Raw genomic sequence first — 12,017 nt, 5'->3', positions numbered from 1 at the left:
TTCATTTTTCCTTGTATTATCATAGGCCATTGCAGTCATGACTATTATTTATTACTATAGCGTTCATTGTTATTAGTTCAGTGTCAGCATAGTACTTAAATCTAGAAGCTTAAAAAATAGCGACTGATTAAGCCATTCATTTGATACTACAAAAGAACTGCTTTAAATATTTTTTTATAGATGGGTCCTTTTCCTTTCTTTGATCTCTTTGGATTAGAGATTCAATAGTATCATTGAACCGAAATGTATGCATAATTTGAGCATGTTTCCAATTTATTTTCTGGAATGATCAGACCAGTTCATAGTTCTACCAATATTGTATTAACATGCCTGTTTTCTTATAGCTTCTCCAATATTTGCCATTTGCCTTTTCTGTCATCTTGTCAATGTAGTGGGTATGAAATAGAATTTCAGTGTTGCTTCAATTTAAATTTCTTTAATTAATGATTTGGAGAATTTTTCATTTTGAAAGTTTGGATTTCTTTGAAAACTGCTGTTTCTGCTTTTTTGGTCATTAGTAAATTGGGGAAAATTCTTAGGTACTTGCAGATGAGATCTTTATTAGAGATACTTGCTGCAAATCCCCCCTTAACCATTTCCTTTCTTAATTTTAGCTATATTGGTTTTATATGTGCAAAAATCTTTTTAAATTTTATATAATAAAAGTTGACTATTATATCTTCTGTGATCCTAAATATAATTTTCATCCTCACCTGCAATTCCCCCAACTTTTTTTTTTTTTTTTTTGCCAAACTATCACCATTGCTCTAGTTACACTCTTCACCCCATAAAGGAAAAAACTCCTAGGGAAATTCAAATCTTCTGAGTTACCCTATCACAATAAGGCCTGAGTTAATGGTTGAAAGGCCCTTTTCTCAGCAGTGGGACAGTTTGGATTAGAGAGTTAATTGACCTCAATTCCTCAAGCATTTCCAATCAGGATGCATCAATACTAGCCCCCATGTCCAGGTTCTCTGCTTTTTCTCTCTTCACAATTCTTAGTCCTTCTTGACCCAGATAAGAACCTGATATAAAAAAACATTAGATTTTACTGGTTTTGGTACAGTCACTTGTGGCTCTGTTGACCTATTTCCACTTTCCTGACAGTCCCTTCTTGTATGTATGGATTGATGGGCTTTCTCTATACTGAATCTGATTTGGTTTTCTCTCTGCTTCCTCTCACTGAAACTTGGAATCCAGAACCTGACCAAAAGCATTAAGAATCCTTCTCATTTTAACCCTTTGGTGAACCAGTTCAACTCTGCTCTGTCCTCTACTCTCAAACTCCTTGCTTCTCTTGTTACTTAGACCTTGTCCAACCTTAACTCAGACTTACCTCATCATCCACCTTCTCTACTCCTCATAAGGTCTGAAGGAGGTTATGTACCTTTGTTGACTGATCAACTAAAAATGTATCTCATCTGCTCTCAACTGGGCCCACATTGCATCAAGGTAATCCTTTTAACCACTACCTAATTGACTCTCCAACAAAAGTTATCCCAAACCTTCTCTTCTCTCCTTAACTCTCCCATAGAACCCCTCCCACTATCTTCTCAGTGATGTTGATTTTTGTCAAGATATAATGAGAGATGAACAAGGAATAAAGATATAAACCATTTTGAAGCCTAGAAAGAAAACTGAGCTGCTGAGATACCAGAAGCTCAAGAACTAGAGCTGGAGCCACCGTTGTAAATAAGCAACATATTATGAAAGAAGTGCCAATCTATAGAGTAGGGGTGGAGAAACTTTTTTTCTGCCAAGGGTCATTTGGATATTTATAACATCATTCTGGAGCAGCTAGATGGTGCAGTGGATAGAGCACTGACCCTGTGTCAGGAGGACCTGAGTTCAAATCCAACCTCAGACAGTAATTGCCTAGCTGTGTGACCTTGGGCAAGTCATTCAACCCCATTACCTTAAGTAAGTAAAAAATTTAAAAAAATTCATTTGAGGGCCATATAAAATTATCAACTTAAAAATTAGCCTACTATAATTGATCAAATATTGAATTAATTCTCTCCCCCAAAGCTCCTAGATTTATTGAGTTTCCATTCCCACCTTGCTGTGGTAAGGCCAGACAATCCCTGCTGTAGAGCAAGGAGAACAGGACTCTATGAGTAAACTCTAGAGTTCACTATCTTCCTCCTACATCCGGGTATTTACTGTTCTCCCACTCATCAAAGCTTGAAATTTTGGTGTCATCTCCTCACTAGCACTCAATAAGCAGATCCAATCTGATGTCATTTGTTTCTACCATCAAATATATTTTGTTTTTGGCTTCATAGCTTCACTTACACAACAACCACCTTGCTTTAGGACCTCACATCTCACACCTAGGCTATTATAACAGCTTTCTGCTCTCAAGTCTTTCCTCATATTCTACTCATCTGACAAAATGATTTTCCTAAAGCACAGTTTGACCAAATGAGATAAAATATAAGTGCTTTGAAAATCTTAAATAGTAAATAAATATTAGCTATGATTATGATGTCATTCTTAACAGCAGTAACTCCTTATTACTTCTAAAATCAAATAAAATCTACTATGTTTAGAATTTATAGCCCTTTAGAATCTTATCCTTTCCCACCATTTGAGTATTATTATACTTTATTTCCTCCTCTCCTACTCTTGCCCTACAATCCAGCTACAATAATATTATTGCTGTTCTTCATACAGGATACTTTATCATTTCCCTACTTTGCATCTTTTCACAGGCTTCCCCCCAACCTGGAATGTTCTCCCTTCCCACTTCTGCCTCTTAGATTCCATAACCTTCTTCAATGGAGATCTAAATAAAATCCTAACCTCTGCAAGAAAGCATTCTTTTCCCCTCCTAACTAGTTGAATTTTCCTTCTGAAATTAACTTCTACCTATTCTATGTATTCTATTTTATATATTCTATTTATATATATTTGTATATATTACTGAATTATTTACATGTTGCCTTCTCCATGTGAGTTTCTTAAGGTGACAGAAACCTTGTTTTTGCTTTTCTTTATATCTTCAATGTTTAGATTATGTAGATTATGACACATAGTGCTTAATACAGCTTTTTGACTGACTGAATGAATGAATTAGTGAATGACTTGGCCTAGGCAGAAACCAGTTGATAAAAAGTCTTGTGTTTTTGTTATGGAATTATTTATCGTTCTCCCATCCTTTGCTTCCATTCAATCTTCTCATTTTCTCAAGAGGAGAGATAAACTTGCTCTCCCTGTCTTTGTCTTTGAATTTGCCTTACTTTTTGTTCCAAAAGAAACTAGTTTCAGGGCAGCTAGGTGGCATAGTGGATCAAGCACCAGCCTTGGAGTCAGGAGTACCTGGGTTCAAAAATGGTCTCACACTTAATAATTACCTAGCTGTGTGGCCTTGGGCAAGCCACTTAACCCCATTTGCCTTGCAAAAACCTAAAAAAAAAAAAAGAAATTAGTTTCTTCAAGATAACATGGCTATTCATTGTGTTCCTGATTTGTGTGAGTAAATATAGTTGAGAAAGAAGCCGAAGATGAGAAAAGTAGGTTTTATATTGATATATGTGTGTATATACCTATATGTGTTTATGTATTTATACATGTAAGTATATATTGATTTTGAGCAAAAACCTTTAAGTTTTATGTAAACACAATTATTCTATCATATAATCCTTTTCTTTCCTCCTCTGATCATGAACTCCTTCCCTATACGATTCAGAAATGTATTTTCTTCCTTTCTCCTCTAATCTGTTTCCTGATATGATCTCCTGAAATTTCTCTCTCTGATCCTCTATCTCAAATAAATATTCATTATATATGTATATATGTAATTATATATATATATATATTTATATATATATATATATCCCTGTGCATATGTTGTTCCCCTTTCACACTAAGCCCTTACTTTCAAGAATATAAACTCCTTGAAAATAGCAATGATTTTGTTTTTGTGCCAGAATTCACAGCACAGTATCTGGCACATGAAAATTACTTAATAAATGATTGTGGAACAAAAGGAGTTAATTGGCTGTTCTGTTTGCTCTAAGGTTAGTGATGGTGGAGAGAACTTTCAACTCAACACAAATACTAATTGATCCTTTATAACCCTTTATGAAACTCCTTGGTTTTCCTTACATCATGCTTGTGGCAGTAAACAAGGCAACTTTATTATCCCATTTTACAGATGAGGAAACCAGACCTGAAAGGTTTAGTAACATAACCCCAGCTACATAGCTAGATGAGCCAGATCTGAGGAGCAAAATCGCTCCTGACACTCCATCCATCACCCCAACCATCTTTTCTTCATCAGAACATTATGGAGAAGTGACCAAGTTTTGTCTAAGCTTTATCAAGTCTCTGTCCCAATGAAGTTTACAATTTAGAAGAAGACTAAGAAACAAATGCTGTGATTTTGTTGCAAAAGAATAATTAAATAAAAAAAAGATGAAAAAAAGGTGTGCTTCCTGAAGTCCAAGGGGAGAAGAAGTTCTAAGGGGGTTGACTTCCAGTTGGGCTCTGCTGGTGCTCTTAACCTTTTTTGTGTCATGAACCCCTTTGAGAGTTTGGTGAAACCTAGCTTTGGGGAACCAGGTGGCACAGTGGATAGAATACAGGACTCTGGAGTCAGGAAGGTTCAGAAACTTACTAATTGTGTGACCCTGGGAAAGTCACTTATTCCAGTTTTCCTCATTTCCTCATCTGTAAAATGAGCTGGCGTAAGAAGGGATGGTACCTAAGTCTTGTCCTTGAGCCTTCTGTCCTTCCCCACCCCCTTGGAGGAAAGGATGGGTCAGTCTATCCTCTTGACTCTACTCACCAACCGTGTAACTTTCCAGTCACAATATCTCTTCCCATTTCATCCCCTATTTGAACATAAACTCCCTGAGAACAGGCCCTGTCTTGGCCTTTGTATTTCCAACCAGCACTCACTACACTGCTTGACCCCTGTAACATTTTAATAAATGTTTTTTATTCCTTGATTCTGAAGGTTAAAGCAAGAAACACAGTATTTCTGACAGACAGAGTAGGCTTTAATTAATGGTTGTTCGAATAAAATGTTTGTTGAGTCATGATTAGCCTGGGAAAGATTTCCTGGAAGATGTGGGTTGTCCTTTGTATTTTTCTTTCTCCAGGTGGTAGAAATGGGTAATAACAAGATAAGTTTATATATGACTTAATTCTCTCTCTCATTATTGCACTCCAGATCCTCCTACCCACCTCCAGCTACAAAAATAGCCCTGTTGAATCAGAAATAGATGGCAGGGCCTGCTCCTGTCCTTGGCTTGGTGATGCTAGGGCGCCATCTCGTGGGATAATACATTTTGATTCGACAAATTCATTTAAGAAACATATTTATCCAAAGTTCTATTCAGAGTGTAGTGAGTCCTCCTCAAGAAACTTATGGCTCAAAAGACGATAAGATACAAACAAAAATAACCATGAGATACACTTATTATTTGACTTAAGTCTCAAATACGCAAGACAAAGTGCTGTATGATTCTGAAAAGGAAGGCTATCACTGAGGAAAGAAGGGAGCAGAGAAGACAAAGGAGTAGGACTTTGAAAAACTAAGCAAAAATTTAGTAGGCAAAAATGGGAGGTGGGGAAAGGAAAGAGGGAGAGCAAAAGGAAAAGTGCATCTGATGGAAGGGGTAGTTGGAGTTCTGGGACATATTGGCTGGAGTATGGAGTTGGCAAAGGTAGAAAGGTAGGCTGTGTCTGGATTAAGGAGACCGTGAATATACAAGATGCAAAGTAGGAGGCAGGAATTACATATAGTGCAACCAAGTTTACAAAATACCACAGGTTGATGCTATTATTATATCCATTTTAAAGATAAATAACTGAGTCCAATGAGGTTAAGTGCTCCAGGTCACAGAACTTGTCTGAGACAGGATTTTAACTCAAGTCTTTCAGACTCAAAGTCTAGCACTTGCTATATTTCTCTTTTTGGCTGCAAAAAAGGGAAACAATGGAGATTTTTTAGTGTAGGAATGTTTCAGTATGACCAGATCTATGTTTATGAAAAAAAAAAGAGGGGAAAGGGAAAGCTTAACGTACAGAATGAAAGAATGAAATTTTATTAAAATCTGACTGGATGTAAAGCATTGTATATTTGAGCGTGTGTGTGTGTGTGTGTGTGTGTGTGTGTGTGTTTGTATGTGTGAGACGTGGCAGTTACATATGAATGTTAAAAGAAAACAAAAGTCACAGTTAATCTCAAAATTAGAAACTTGGGAGTCTGGAAAACTGATTTATGATCCCAAATAGTGAAGTTAATAGCAGGAAGTGGTTTAGGGACAAAGAAAAAAATGTGATTTTGTATGTTGTTTAGTTTTAGTTTCAAGTGAAATATCTAAGTAGATATAGGAGTTCTGAAGAAATCTAGAGAATTGTGAATCATCTGCATGGAGGTGGTAATTAGGTTTGTGGGAGTGAATGAGAGGATTAAGAAAGAAAGTTGTAAGAAATGCATTAGTTTCCTCAAACTGCTAAGGAAGAAAAGAGGAAGTTTAAAAAAACCGATTTAGAAAGCTATCATCCAGTCTTAGCATGGCCAGCTGTGATGACATACAGCTGAACCTTTTTTCTGATGTTAAGGACCTCTAACTCCCCAGGAGTCTTTCTTTCTTCCCATTACCATGAATCAGCACCAGTCCTCTTGGCCAGGCTCCTTCCTCCCTAACCCCTATGTCTGGTCCTGCTAGACATAGATAAGAATCCTATAAAAAGCCACCGATCTTCACATGTTTACTGAGGTGGTGCCCAATTCCACCAGGGCCCCAGAAGCCTATTTCCATCATTCTCCCAAACTGCCCTTTGTTTTGTGAATGTATCCTCTCAATAAACTGGATTGCTTTATTTTCTTGTTGTAAGTTCCACATTTCCTTGTCCCGAGTTTTGATATTTCAAATCTTCCTCGTTTGGCATTAAGACAAGAGTGATAGAGAAAAGAAGGTAGACAAGAGTCTTAATGAATAATCACATTAAGGAGCAAGATAGAGGATAAGTACACAACAAAGAAGAAAAAGGATTGTTGGAGAAGAACCAAGAAACTATGGACGATCTGAAGTCAAGGAAAAAGAATATTCAACAGTGGTCAACAGTGTCAAAACTATAGAGTATTTAAAGTAGAAGACTGAAAAATACCCACTAGATTTGATGATTAAGCTAAAGGAAATTTGAGATAACTATTTCAATACCATAGAATAGAGAAGAAGACTAGAGGCCAAAATGTTAGAGGTTAAAGAGTGGATAGTGAAGTTGAGGAAGTATTAAAAGCTAGGTAGTACAGTGGATAGAGCACCAGCCCTGGAAGTCAGGAGGACCCGAGTTCAAATTTGATCTCAGACACCTGATACTTACCCAGCTGTGTGACCTTAGGCAAGTCACTTAACCCCACTGCCATAAATAAAAAAAATTTTGAAGAAAGTTATAGTTCTTTATAGAAGTTTAGCAGTAAAGGAGAAAAGAAACAGGATTGTAGGTGGCTGGATGTGACTATGCAAAAAAAATGCAAGGGAATCCTTTTTTAAGGACTGAGAAGACCACATTATGTCTGTGGATAGAGAAGGAAAAAACCAGTGGAGAGAGAGAAAGGAAAGATGCATAAGAGAGAGCTAAACTCTGGATAAGGCAGAAGGCAATGAATTTAAGAATACAGGTAGAGAGGTTAGTCTTAGGGAAAGGGACATTTTTTTCTTTTGTGACTAGGGAAAAAGAGGAGAAAATGTGATATCATCTGTGAATTCAATCTGGTCCCCTGGAAACCAGACTTTCTTTTTCCTTTCTTTCTTTCTTTCTTTCTTTTTTTAGCAAGGCAATGGGGTAAAGTGATTTGCCCAAGGTCAGACAGCTAGGCAATTATTAAGTGTCTGAGGTCAAATTTGAACTCAGGTCCTCCTGACTCCAGGCCTGGTACTCTATCCACTATGCCACCTAGCTGCCCTGGAATCCAGACTTTCAACCTGAACTCTCCCTTTTCCCCAATTCCCACTCCTTTCTGTTTAGAGAGGGGAATAGTTATCAATCAACAATGCCTGGGCAGATAGGTGGCATAGTGGATAGAGCACTGGCCTTGGAGTCAGGAGGACAGGAGTTTAAATCCAGCCTCAAACACTTGGCGCTTACTAGCTGTGTGACCCTGGACAAGTCACTTAACCCTGACTGCCCCACATCCAGGGCCATCTCCAGTTATCCTAATTCATGTCTGACCACTGGACTCAGATGATTCTGGAGAAGAAATTGAGGCTGGTGACTTAGCACAGCCCCCCTCATTCAGATTCAATTCATATGCTTGTCATGGTATCAGTTCCCTGATGTGGTCTTCTTTGAAAATGAAGTACAAGGGGGGCGGCTAGGTGGTGTAGTGGATAAAGCACCGGCCTTGGAGTCAGGAGTACCTGGGTTCAAATATGGTCTCAGACATTTAATAATTACCTAGCTGTGTGGCCTTGGGCAAGCCACTTAACCCCATTTGCCTTGCAAAAACCTAAAAAAAAAAAAAATGAAGTACAAACATTATTATTAAATGCCTTTTATGTCCTGGGCAATGTGAAGGTAAAAGCAGGAAAAGACTTTGCCATCTAGAAAATTACCTTCTAGTTGGAGGAAACAATATGAACATACTGTACGTGAGTAGGTATATAGAGAAGAGAAATGAGGTGATTTGGGGAGGAAAGCTCATGAAAGGTTGTATCTAGAGGACAGCAATTGAGACTTGAAGAAGAGAAATAGAGGTTCTTAGAAAAGGAATGCATTTCAGACATGAGGGACAACTAATGCAAAGGTCCTGAGTTTGGAGACTGAATACTTCACAGGAGCACTAGGAAAAAAAGATCATTTTGCCTGAACTACAACTAAGAACATTCAGCAAATTTTAGCAATTAAATCGGGGGGGGGGGGGGGGGGGGGAAGCATGCTTTAACCTACTTTATTTATTTACTTATTTACTTATTTGGAGTTTTTGCAAGACAATGGAATTAACTGACTTGTCCAAGGTCACATAGCTAGGTAATTATTTAGTGTCTGAGGCCTGATTTGAACTTAGATGCTCCAGTCCAGGGCCAGTGCTCTATCCATTCGCCACCTAGCTTCCCCTTTAACATACTTTTAAAGTTTAATCTGTAATGTTAAAATTTTCTTCATAGTTTTCTTAAGTCCAGACACTCAACAAAGCAATAAATAAAACCCTGATTTGTAACATTTGCCAATTTCTGAGGTATAAATATCATACTGAAAATCTAACAACGTTTTTTCCTCAATTCCAGCTTAATCCAATTTGCCTCTAATCATTTAACATGCATGAAAGGAAGTAATGTGCAATAATGCTGGAAAGATTGGGTGGTTGGCTAGTATGTTGATTTGCATTGCTTATCTATACAACAGTTTATAATTTACCTAAGTGGACCTTTCAGTAGTCCTCTATGTAAAGTGATTTTTACATAACGAATTTGCCCCATCCAGTCATTTCACTTAGCTTATACACAAAAGCAAACATAAGATATACCTTTATCCAAGTCATAAAATGTGCTAAGATGCAGACATATTAAATATTGTACCATGATAATAAACAGAATTATGAAATGACAGGTAAATTTGATTTTAAATAATGCATGACACTGCAGTAAATTTAACATAAGTGTGCAGGATGTGGCCCCTTCCCTAAGCATTGCACCTAGCCTTTACTGCTGGTAGTTGACTTCAAGACTTTTTTTCTTAATGAAGCTTCTGTGGGAATGATGATGAGTGTTTGGTTTCCACAGGATGGTTAGTTAAAAATCTTACAGGAAGGGGCGGCTAGGTGGCATAGTGGATAGAACACCAGCCCTGGAGTCAGGAGTACCTGAGGTCAAATCCAGCCTCAGACACTTAATAATTACCTAGCTGTGTGGGCTTGGGCAAGCCACTTAACCTCATTTACCTTGCAAAAACCTAAAATATATATATTACAGGTATTCACCAGAACAAAGTTCTAGAGTTCTGAGTTATTGATTAGGCTAAAAGATATCAACCTATGTGCAGAAATGTGGGAGTAAAACAAAAGGGGAGATAAAAGAATTAACTCAGACCAATCACTAAGCTGGGAGAGGTCTTCTAACCTATATAAAGATGCCAGACCTGAGAATAGATCAAAGCCTGTTCTAACTAGTCACTGACCTAACACAAGTATTGACCTAGGGTCCCTAACCTTGCACAAGTGTGTTTGCATAATGAAGCCATTTCCATACACTCCCCCTTCTATGATTGAGACTTATCAGTATAACTTTTTTTTTTTTTAGATTGTACCTCCAATGATAAGGACCTATTAGGATGCAGCAGGGAAGGAAACCAAAGCCCTCCTCTATAAGACTGGACATTTTCAGAATTTGGGGCTTTTATCCACCAGGGGAAACTGTCTGTTCCTGGAGGAATGTAAATTAATTAATAAAAACTATTCAAGGGAAGCTAGGTGGCGTAGTGGATAAAGCACTGGCCTTGGAGGCAGGAGCACCTGGGTTCAAATCTGGTCTCAGACATTTAATAATTACCTAGCTGTGTGGTCTTGGGCAAAGCCACTTAACCCCATTTGCCTTGCAAAAACCTAAAAAAAAACCAAAACTATTCAATCACTCCAGGCTAAGTTTTTATTATTATCGACCATTTATAACACTTTTGAGAGATATTTGAATAGTGCCTATAATATTATCCTCAACTAGTCTTTGTTAAAATTCTTGGAGTATTTGGATCCATTTTTTCAATATAAGAACAAAATTCATTCAAATGATGAAATATTTCTGTTAATTCTCTACTATAGAGAGTGTGACTCCCATGGGCTGACTAAGATGTTCAAATATCAAATGTATGCTTGTTAAAAAGATTGTTTTATGGAGAACCACACAGGGCAAGTGCTCCTGGTGGTCAGAAAAAGCAATAAAAGAGTGATCTCAAGCAATCTTTTAAGAATTTTGAAATTTATTGTGTAACATGGGAGACACTGACATGGGACTGCTCAGTATGGTATGACCTTATCAGAGAAGGTTCTGTGCTCTATGAGCAAAGCAAAATTGAAGTAGCTCAAATGAAATGTGAGAATGAAAATTTAGAGAATTCACCCCAAATGTGCATGGACTATGTTAACCATAATTTCCTTAAGCTAAAGAAAATTAAACAGCAAAGTTCATTTTATAAATGAAGTTTAATTCTCTAGAATCTTACGAAAACCCATGGGTGGATAGCATCCTTGGAAATGCCAACAGCAACACTAAATGAATGATCAATATTTATAGAATTTTAACAAAGGATTATAAAATTTTGGTGGCCAACCAATCAGGTTACACATTTGTATATAAAGGCATCATTGATTATTATTCTCTAACCCATCCATAAGGTCTATTCCATATCAGAACTGACATAGATTCAATTAGCCCCAAACTACCGCCTGTTCTTCTGACATTATATTTTATGTTGTTATTAGATATGGTATGGACATATGAAATATTGGAGTTTCTTCCTTTCTAAAATGTCATAAGTATTTGTATTAATGTACTTAAAATTTATTCAGTTCTCATTTAGATAACCAGAGCAGATTCCTTCCTTCTCAGGATGGTCCTTAATTGCTTGTTTACACAGTTTTTGCAGTAAAACTTGGAGATGCAATTAGAGGGGCATTAGACTATTTCACACAGAAAGAGCCTCCTTTCAGATTTATAACTAGAGATACAGACTTTGTGGAGGGACAGAGGTGAACATTCCAAACTTACAGAACTCAGTTAGAGGTTGATAGAATAACTTTTGATCAGAAATATAGATCAGAAATATTTAATTCTAAATTAAAGAAAATCAGATTAGACAACTATTTATACCCCACATGTGGCTGGGCATTCCTAACTCCTATTGTTCTGATCAATCACAGATTGGACTGATTAGACACAGTGTAACATAGTGATGTTGAAGTAGGGGAAATATTGGACAGATATTTATAATCTATTCCCTCTGCACTGACCATTTTACATAATTGATCCTCCCCTCCCCTTTCACATTGTCCAAGTTATGAGATGAAG

This window comes from Macrotis lagotis, chromosome 2 (genome assembly GCF_037893015.1).
Source record: "Macrotis lagotis isolate mMagLag1 chromosome 2, bilby.v1.9.chrom.fasta, whole genome shotgun sequence".
NCBI lineage: Eukaryota > Metazoa > Chordata > Mammalia > Peramelemorphia > Peramelidae > Macrotis > Macrotis lagotis.
The sequence above is the reverse complement of the archived record's forward strand: the minus strand, read 5'-3'. Positions refer to the sequence as shown.